Source organism: Manis pentadactyla, chromosome 7 (assembly GCF_030020395.1).
Source record: "Manis pentadactyla isolate mManPen7 chromosome 7, mManPen7.hap1, whole genome shotgun sequence".
Taxonomy (NCBI): Eukaryota; Metazoa; Chordata; class Mammalia; order Pholidota; family Manidae; genus Manis; species Manis pentadactyla.
Window position 1 is genome coordinate 81114966 of NC_080025.1, and position 9738 is coordinate 81124703.

Sequence of the window (9738 nt, forward strand, 5' to 3'; positions counted from 1 at the left end):
GGCAGGAAATATTTTTTTTAACTTTTCCAGAAAATTTTAATACTCTCCCATAGAAGAATCTATGTTGGCTTTATTTGTTTTGGTGCCAGTGTCAAGATCTCCATTTCAGTAGTGATGGTATTTTGGGATCTTAGGGATATTTAAAAGGAATCAAAGTCTGGGGTGACTTGTAAATATCAGAAGGTTTTTATCTGCATGAGGTTATAGAAACACAAAGAAGGGCTAGTGAAATATCAGCTCAAACTCGTATGTGAGTTCTACATCTGTATCAAAATGAAGGCATAGTGTAATGTTTCACAATCTTTTCCCAGTTTCAGCCATCTCCCACACTGCTGATTGAGAGTAGAGAAGAACTTTATCAACTGAGAAGGGAGAAGTCAATCATCTTCTCACCCAGGTTGGAGAAATTTATCATTGGAGGTACACTTCTATTTTTTTTTTTTTTGGCAGTATAAAACCTTGACAGAGTAGAATTTCTAACACTTGCCCCAAAGCTCTGAAGTTTCTGGAATTTATTATCCTTCCTGGCTCCAAGAGTATGACTTGGATATTCTCTCATGCCATTCATCAGTAAATTAGCAGAACACCAAAATGTTACTGGTCCTATTTATCAACTAAGGGAAGGATTAAAAGCATTCAAAGACAAAAAGGAAGTGAAAACTTATCATTGGTAATAAAATGCTGGAAGTGTGGCATTACTTAAGCAGCATGACTGCAGTGCTGCTCTCCTCAACAAATTCTCGTTGAGGAGGCTCTTTCACATTCCCTCTATTCAATTATTTTGTATTGTTTACTTCCTGATATATCTTGCCCCATTATTCATCATTTGGGCCACAGCCTGAATAATTGTATAGTTCCCTAGACCACAATAAAGTATAAATTCCCATCGTATCAATCCTATCACTATTAAAATCTTTTTCTAAAATTTTCCTTCAGTATTGATATTTCCTCTTTCTGTGTAGGTTATTCCTTACCATGAGCAAATTATTTTATACAAAAAAAAACTGTTATCTGGAAAAATTTACAATTTTCCTTTCTAAGATATATCTGAATGTGGATAGATCTTTGTCCTATCATAGGTTTGAATGTTTGGCTTCTTTTTTTTTTCTTCTTTGTATTCCCTTCAGTTAGCGGATAGCGCAGCCAGCTTTTTCATGCAGAGTCCACCAAATGGGAAAGATCACATCATTTAAGCCTTGACCAAACTCTGCTTTTAGTGGGGAAAATATTTTCTGGTTTTGGTTTAGTTGATTTTACTTTCAGGTATTAGAAAGAGTTGTACTGTGTCTTGGTGAATTCTTTGATTTCCGCTAGATGAGATTTAAATTTTTCTTGTACTGGGACAAATAATAGCATCAAATCTCAGAACCAGAAGGAAACTTAGAGACCACTTTCATTTGATTCTTTCATTTCACAGATGATAAAATAAAGGGCAGGTGTTGAGACCCACCCAAAGGTCATACCAAGAGCCAGTGAGAGGACACAGTTCAGATCTTTGTGGGTCAGCTGGCTGTCTTTCATTCCCACTAAGTACGCTAGGACATTTCTCAGTCTTTGCACCACCCAGATTTGTGCCAGAGCAGGAGAAAAAGGAGGCTGGTTTACGGCCAACAAGTTATGTTTGAAAAACAGGGGTTTTGCTTTAGTGGCAAATGGCTCAAATAACTATAGGCTAAATTCTAGCACATAATGAGTCTCACATCTCACTGTGTAATTCTCTCTGCCTGTGCCATCAAAGGCAATCAACAGCACTTCTTAGAACCCGGGGTTGAAGAATTTTCTCCTCTAGGTTTCGGCAGGTTGGCCTGAGGGGGTGGGGCTTGTTATACTGATTTCAGTGAACTGTGGTATGTTATTGATACCTGATGAAAACACAGCCAATCATATAAGTAAATATCACCTGCATGAATATGTTTCAGAAACTCAACACCCATTTGAGTTTTCTGAACAGTCCATTTGGGATTTAATAAGAATATCCAACAAAGGAAGTCTTAAAAATAACTATCAAATTCCTGGAGCTAAAGTGCTTTAAGAACATTAAGTAACTTATTATTAGGCCACATTATGTCAACCTATTACAACTCTGGTTTTATACAACATTGTCTCTAATTGAGGTAATAAAGCCATCTGTTTTTTGAGGTACATCTAAATTATATACTTCCTCCTATTAAATAGTCTATTTCTTCTTCTGTCCTTTAAATTTGTACTAAGAGTAAATTACGCTGGACAAAGTTTGCAGTGAAAGGAACTTGAAGTAAATTAATATTTTTACTGTTTTGGGATATGAAAACCTTTTCATAATATAAAACTCTATACAAAATAAAGTCCTTATTATAGTCATTATTCATTGTTTATATCCAGAACTATAGATCTTGAAATTACACCATGTAAAATTTTATTTAATGTAAGTAATTTTTACTTAATTACATATTTCCCATTATGCTAATTGACAAAATTCAGGAATGCCCAATACAAACACAATTTACTGGGGACTAACTATGGGTCTTGCAGGACTATTTGAAAAAAAAAAAAAAATTGAAAAAAGATATTTGGGCACCACCTTGTGGGGCTTTGTAGAAAAACACAGTGTGAGAGTTCGTCTACTGTCATTAACAGATTAAGATTCTTAATTGTCTGTGGTGTTGAACAAGTGAAATGGAAGTTCCTTTCTATAAATTTCTGGATAGGGAACTAAGGATGAATCAAAGGGGTGACAAAATTACTTTTAAATGTGAATGAAGAAACTAAGTAAAATCTGATGAAATTGGATAATGCAGTCATTTAACAAACATTAGCTTAGTTCTTATGCAATGTGAGACATCAGATAGAAAACAAGTAAGACACATTGACTTCAGCCCAGTAGAAGAAACAGGCAAGTAGAAGGCAATGGCAAATTTTACCCCAAATACTTCTAAAGTAATCAAATAAACTGTAGCTAATGACTATGCCGAAGCATTTGGGAACAAAGTGTGCTGGTGTCTGCAACTTACTCTGAAGTGCATCATAATAAAAGAAGATAGGTAGAGGGTTGGTTGGGTAGTTGTATAGATATATGATAGAGTAAGTATGTCAGTGTAGATCAAATGTTGATTGTGAAGTTTAGATGGTGGGTAATAGGATGGCTGTAATATTCTGTCAATTTCTCTGTATGTCTGAAACTTTTCATTATGAAGTATTAAACCAAAAAAAAAAAAGGCAATGCCGATACACTATGATAATAACTATAAAAGAGACCTGCAAACAGGGTGCCCAATTCATACAGTGACACAGAGGTTGGAAGTACAGAGAGCAGAGGATAAACAGGCATGTCTTTGATGCCCTGTTCAAAGGACTAGACTTGACCTTGAAAACAGTAAGGAGCCACTGAACAGTTTGAAGCAGAGGAGTCATAGGATCACATTTTAATTTTAGGAAAACCACTCTAGGGTCTGTGTGAAGAATGAATTGCAGGGAAGCAAAAATGGAGACTGGGAGACCAATCAGGAGTCTTACTAAAATACCAGTAAGAAATAAGCCTCTCAAGTACCAGCTGTAGGAATGGAAAGAAGTGAACTATTCTGAGAAATAATTTAGGAAGTAGAATCAAAGACCTTAGCACCTAATTGGCCTGGGAAAGGGAAGAAAGGAGAAGAAGAACGGTATCCGGTGGTTTGCTGGAAGTATTTAACAGCTGACTCTCTGGAAAATAAAGTGTGTGTGTGTATGTGTATATACATAAGTTTATCATACATGTTACTGATAAAAAGGGTGATTCATATATAATATGCAAATAATGACAAATGTGCAATATTCTCCACTATACTTTCCATAGAGCAAATTGGTTCTCACAGAATATTTTCATGGATTTTTGCCAAATTCTATATCCTCAGCCAAACTATGGTTGCAACCTATGAATGACTGTACTCCTAACAGGGACGATGATTGACATGTCTATTCCCCTTAACAAGTATGCTCCTGCTTTCATATTTCTATGAAACTTACACTAGTATGGAACTTTTGGTATTTCTTTCCTCCCCTTATTCCCACCTTCCCACAGGAGGAGGAGGTGGACTTATTTTGAAAATGGGACTGATAGTCTAACATCCATTAGTCTGTTTCCTGTGATCCATCATCACAAAATAGTATTTTAAATGGTCTGAGCATTTGCTTAATTCATGCAAGGTGAATGTTCCTTGTGATATATAGTGTCATCCCCTTACAGTCTCATACATGTAATATACAATATTATACCCCATATTAAAAAATCCCCCTTCCTTAAGACTCTTGCTGCTTGACAACTGTCAGAATAACACAATGCAAATGGCCTTTCTGGAGGCATTTAATGCACGACCTGCAGAACTGTAGGCCTCAGCTCCATGTAAAATCACACTGTTTCTAAAGTTAGTACCTTAGCGTAGAGTTGCAAGAAAATTTATATTTATTATTATATTTTATAATTTGTATTAATTTATTAAGACTTGAAATTTAGTTGCATAAAATTGTTTGCTTATTCTACTTCCAGTTGAATGTCACCAATCCATTGAACATGCAGGACTCCAGAGGATGCATTGTAAAATAACATTATTTTTCTTCCCACTGTCCTTTGATATCCATTTCTGAGGGCAGGATTTACTCTGCCACTTGAATGGATTCCCAGGCAGGTGCCATGAGTCCTTGGGTCAGTCTTCACATAAAAAAATCACTTCTTTTACATTTAGTCATACAAACTATCTCACTCCAATAATCAAAATATCTACTTCCACATAGTAGCTAAAGGTCTGAGTTTGAAGTTTTTCCTCCCCAGCTGGGGTTCACTTCAGGCTGGAAGGCTGCATGGAAAGGGGGCACAGGCAACTTTCCCTTTTCCCCACTGCCTCTCTGCCTTCCCTCCACTCATGAAGAATAGTTTTCTGACTCTTCCCAGTAGAAGGGCAGGAAATAGCTACTTGAACTGGGCTGCCTTGTTCTGGTTTTGGAAGCTATACAAGTGATCGCTTTCTTCATTGTGGAGCTCTGGTGTATTCTTGGAGATCCACTTTGCTGGGGATCTCTCATCTGAAATTCTCTCAGAGACTGTCAAGGTCTCTTCTCTGGTGGGTGTTGAACACATTCCCCCCTCACACCACCCTGTTCCTCACGGAACAGTGACTCTCAGCTGAGTCACTGTTTTTCGTTATTCTATTCTATTCTATTCTATTTCGTATTTCCCACCAGAAAGCCCTCTTACCAACTGCTCCAGGCTGCCTCCCTTGGCCTTGTGGCCCTGTCTGGTCCACAGGGCATACTCATGCACCGTTTTCCTAACAGACTCTAGGAGAAAAGGTTGTTCCCTTCAGATGTACCTCTCATCTCTCAGCCTTCAGAACTAGCTAGCCTTTGGAGTCTTCCAGCGTCCCTCAGACCACCCTCCACCATGAGTAATGTCTACATTTCTCAACTCCTTGGCACCCTGTGCCCTCCTTGCATCCCTGTTTCAAGTTGTGCAGATCAAGCTCTCCACAGACATAGTACCCTCAGACCTCTTCTAGGGGATTAGAAGCGAGAATCCTGAAAGTCACTATCTCTGAAGAAATCTTTCCCAGACTCTTCAGTTTCAAGCCCCTTGGTTCTTTCAGGAGGTTTGGGTCATCAGGTTACAAAATCTTTTCCACCTCTTTACAGGCAGTAGCATCTCACATTGGAATATGGGAGTATTCATCACCTATTGTTTTGTTCCTGCTTAGTGGGGCATCAGCCAAAACTAAAAATGACAAATCCTATGTTTAGCATCCTGTTACACAAACAGATATGCTGTACTAGTGTGGCTAAATCCTGAAAGAGAAACAAAGGCATGACAACAGTTGAACATGGTAGGAATATCTGAATGTTAAGACATTTCCTTCGATATTGTTATCACAATATTTTAAAATTTTGAGTTGGAAGGGAAGCATTCATGTGTTTGTATAGTCTTTCATCATGCATTCATTGTTTTGATTCAACAAATAATGAGGGAAACGATGATTATAACCTTAGGGAATTAACTGAACTATGAATATATTATAGTATAATTGGTAATAGCATTATTACTAGATGTGTAATTAGATGTATATGTATGTACATGTAAAGAGAGTAAGCATCTGATGAGGTACAGTAGACAAGGTGCCAAGGAGTTGAGAAATGTAGACATTACTTCTAGCTGTGGAAAACTTTAAGGAGGGGATGAGGATGTATCTTGAGAGATGGATAGAATTTAATTTTTCTAAGTCTTAGAGAAGGGCATTCTAGGGAAAAAATGGAACAAAGGAATGTTATAGAAAAAATGCGGTGTAAAAGAAACTGGAAGAGAGGGAGCCAAGATGGTGGCATGAGTAGAGCAGCGGAAATCTCCTCCCAAAACCACATATATCTATGAAAATATAACAAAGACAACTCTTCCTAGAATAAAGACCAGAGGACACAGGACAACATCCAAACCACATCCACACCTGCGAGAACCCAGTGCCTCGCGAAGGGGGTAAGATACAAGCCATGGTCCGGCGGGAGCCGAGCGCCCATTCCCCCAGCTCCCTGCGGGAGAAGAGTAGGCAGAGCGGGAGGGAGACGGAGCCCAGGACTGCTGAACACCCAGCCCCAGCCATCTGGACCAGAGTGCAGACACAGTGCGTGCGCGGGGCCCTGGATACTAGGGAAACAGGGCAGCAAGAACAGTGAGAGGGTACCAGAGGCCTGGCGCCGGAGGACATAAGAAAAGCGAGAGGCCATTTATTTATTTATTTATTTAATGCTGTTTTCTTTTGGTGAAAGCTTTTCGGAAGTCTTAAAGGGATAGGGACCCCAATACTAGGGAAACAGGGCAGCAAGACCGGTGAGCAGATGCCTGAGGCTGGCGAAGGAGAATAACGAAAAACGAGTGGGAATTTTTTTTTTTAATTGAAATTTTTTTTTTTCTTTGGGGGGGTCATTGTTTTGTTTTGGTAGGTGCTTTTTGGAAGTGTTAAAGGGGCAGGGTGGGACACTTAATCCAGAGGTAGGGAATCCGGGAATATCTGGGCACCCTAACCCCTGGGCTGCAGGGAGCAGGGAGGCCCCCTTACAGAGATAAATAGCCTCCCACCCGCTCTCCCTCCAACGCGACTCCACCACTTTGGAGCAGCGGCCCGAGCCAGGCCACGCCCACAGCAACAGCGGAGATAAACTCCATAGCAGCCCGACAGGAAGCAGAAACCCTGTCTGCGCGCAGCTGCGCAGCACAAGCCACTAGAGGTCGCTGTTCTCCCAGGAGAGGAGGGCCACAAACCAACAAGAAGGGAAGTTCTTCCAGCCATCACTCGTCCCAGCTCTGCAAACTATTCCTATCACCATGAAAAGGCAAAGCTACAGGAAGACAAAGATCACAGAGACAACACCAGAGAAGGAGACACACCTAACAAGTCTTCCTGACAAAGAATTCAAAATAAAAATCATACACATGCTGACAGAGATGCAGAGAAATACGCAAGAGATATGGGATGAAGTCCGGAGGGAGATCACAGATGCCAGAAAGGAGATTACAGAAATGAAACAAACTCTGGAAGGGTTTATAAGCAGAATGGATAGGATGCAAGAGGCCATTGATGGAATTGAAACCAGAGAACAGGAACGCATACAAGCTGACATAGAGAGAGATAAAAGGATCTCCAGGAATGAAACAATATTAAGAGAACTGTGTGATCAATCCAAAAGGAAAAATATCCGTATTATAGGGGTCCCAGAAGAAGAAGAGAGAGGAAAAGGGATGGAAAGTATCTTGGAAGAAATAATTGCTGAAAACTTCCCCAAAATTGGGGAGGAAATAATCGAACAGACAACGGAAATACACAGAATCCCCAACACAAAGGATCCAAGGAGGACAACACCAAGACACATAATAATTAAAATGGCAAAGATCAAAGACAAGGAAAGAGTTTAAAAGGCAGCTAGAGAGAAAAAGGTCACCTATAAAGGAAACCCATCAGGCTAACATCAGATTTCTCGACAGAAAACCTACAGGCCAGAAGAGAATGGCATGATATATTTAATGCAATGAAACAGAAGGGCCTTGAACCAATCAATGATACTGTATCCAGCACAACTATCATTCAAATATGATGGTGGGATTAAACAATTCCAAGACAAACAAAAGCTGAGGGAATTTGCTTCTCACAAACCACCTCTACAGGGCATCTTACAGGGACTGCTCTAGAAGGGAGGACTCCTAGAAAGAGCACAGAACAAAACACCCAACATATGAAGAATAGAGGAGGAGGAATAAGAAGGGAGAGAAGAAAAGAATCTCCAGACAGTGTATATAACAGCTCAATAAGCGAGCTAAGTTAGGCAGTAAGATACTAAAGAGGCTAACCTTGAAACTTTGGTAACCATGAATTTAAAGCCTGCAATGGCAATAAGTACATATCTTTCAATAGTCACCCTAAATGTTAATGGAATGAATGCACCAATCAAAAGACACAGAGTAATAGAATGGATAAAAAAGCAAGACCCATCTTTATGCTGCTTACAAGAAACTCACCTCAAACCCAAAGACATGTAGAGACTAAAAGTCAAGGGATGGAAAAACATATTTCAGGCAAAGAACAGCAAGAAGAAAGCAGGGGTTGCAGTACTAATATCAGACAAAATAGACTTCAAAACAAAGAAAGTAACAAGAGATAAAGAAGGTCACTACATAATGATAAAGGGCTCAGTCCAACAAGAGGATATAACCATTCTAAATATATATGCACACAACACAGGAGCACCAGCATATGTGAAACAAATACTAACAGAACTAAAGGGGGAAATAGACTGCAATGCATTCATTCTAGGAGACTTCAACACACCACTCACCCCAAAGGATAGATCCACCTGGCAGAAAATAAGTAAGGACACGGAAGCACTGAACAACACAGTAGAGCAGATGGACCTAACAGACATCTATAGAACTCTACATCCAAAAGCAACAGGATATACATTCTTCTCAAGTGCACATGGAACATTCTCCAGAATAGACCACATACTAGGCCATAAAAAGAGCCTCAGTAAATTCCAAAAGATTGAAATCCTACCAACCAACTTTTCAGACCACAAAGGCATAAAACTAGAAATAAACTGTACAAAGAAAGCAAAAAGGCTCACAAACACATGGAGGCCTAACAACACGCTCCTAAATAATCAATGGATCAATGACCAAATCAAAATGGAGATCCAGCAATATATGGAAACAAATGACAGCAACAACACTAAGCCCCAACTTCTGTGGGACACAGCAAAAGCAGTCTTAAGAGGAAACTATATAGCAATCCAAGCATATTTAAAAAAGGGAGAACAATCTCAAATGAATGGTCTAATGTCACAATTATCGAAATTGGAAAAAGAAGAACAAATGAGGCCTAAGGTCAGCAGAAGGAGGGACATAATAAAGATCAGAGAAGAAATAAATAAAATTGAGAGGAATAAAACAATAGCAAAAATCAATGAAACCAAGAGCTGGTTCTTCGAGAAAATAAACAAAATAGATAAGCCTCTAGCCAGACTTATTAAGAGGAAAAGAAAGTCAACACAAATCAACAGTATCAGAAATGTGAAAGGAAAAATCATGACGGACCCCACAGAAATACAAAGAATTATTAGAGAATACTATGAAAACCTATATGCTAACAAGCTGGGAAACCTAGGAGAAATGGACACCTTCTTAGAAAAATACAACCTTCCAAGGCTGACCCAGAAAGAAACAGAAAATCTAAACAGACCAATTACCAGCAA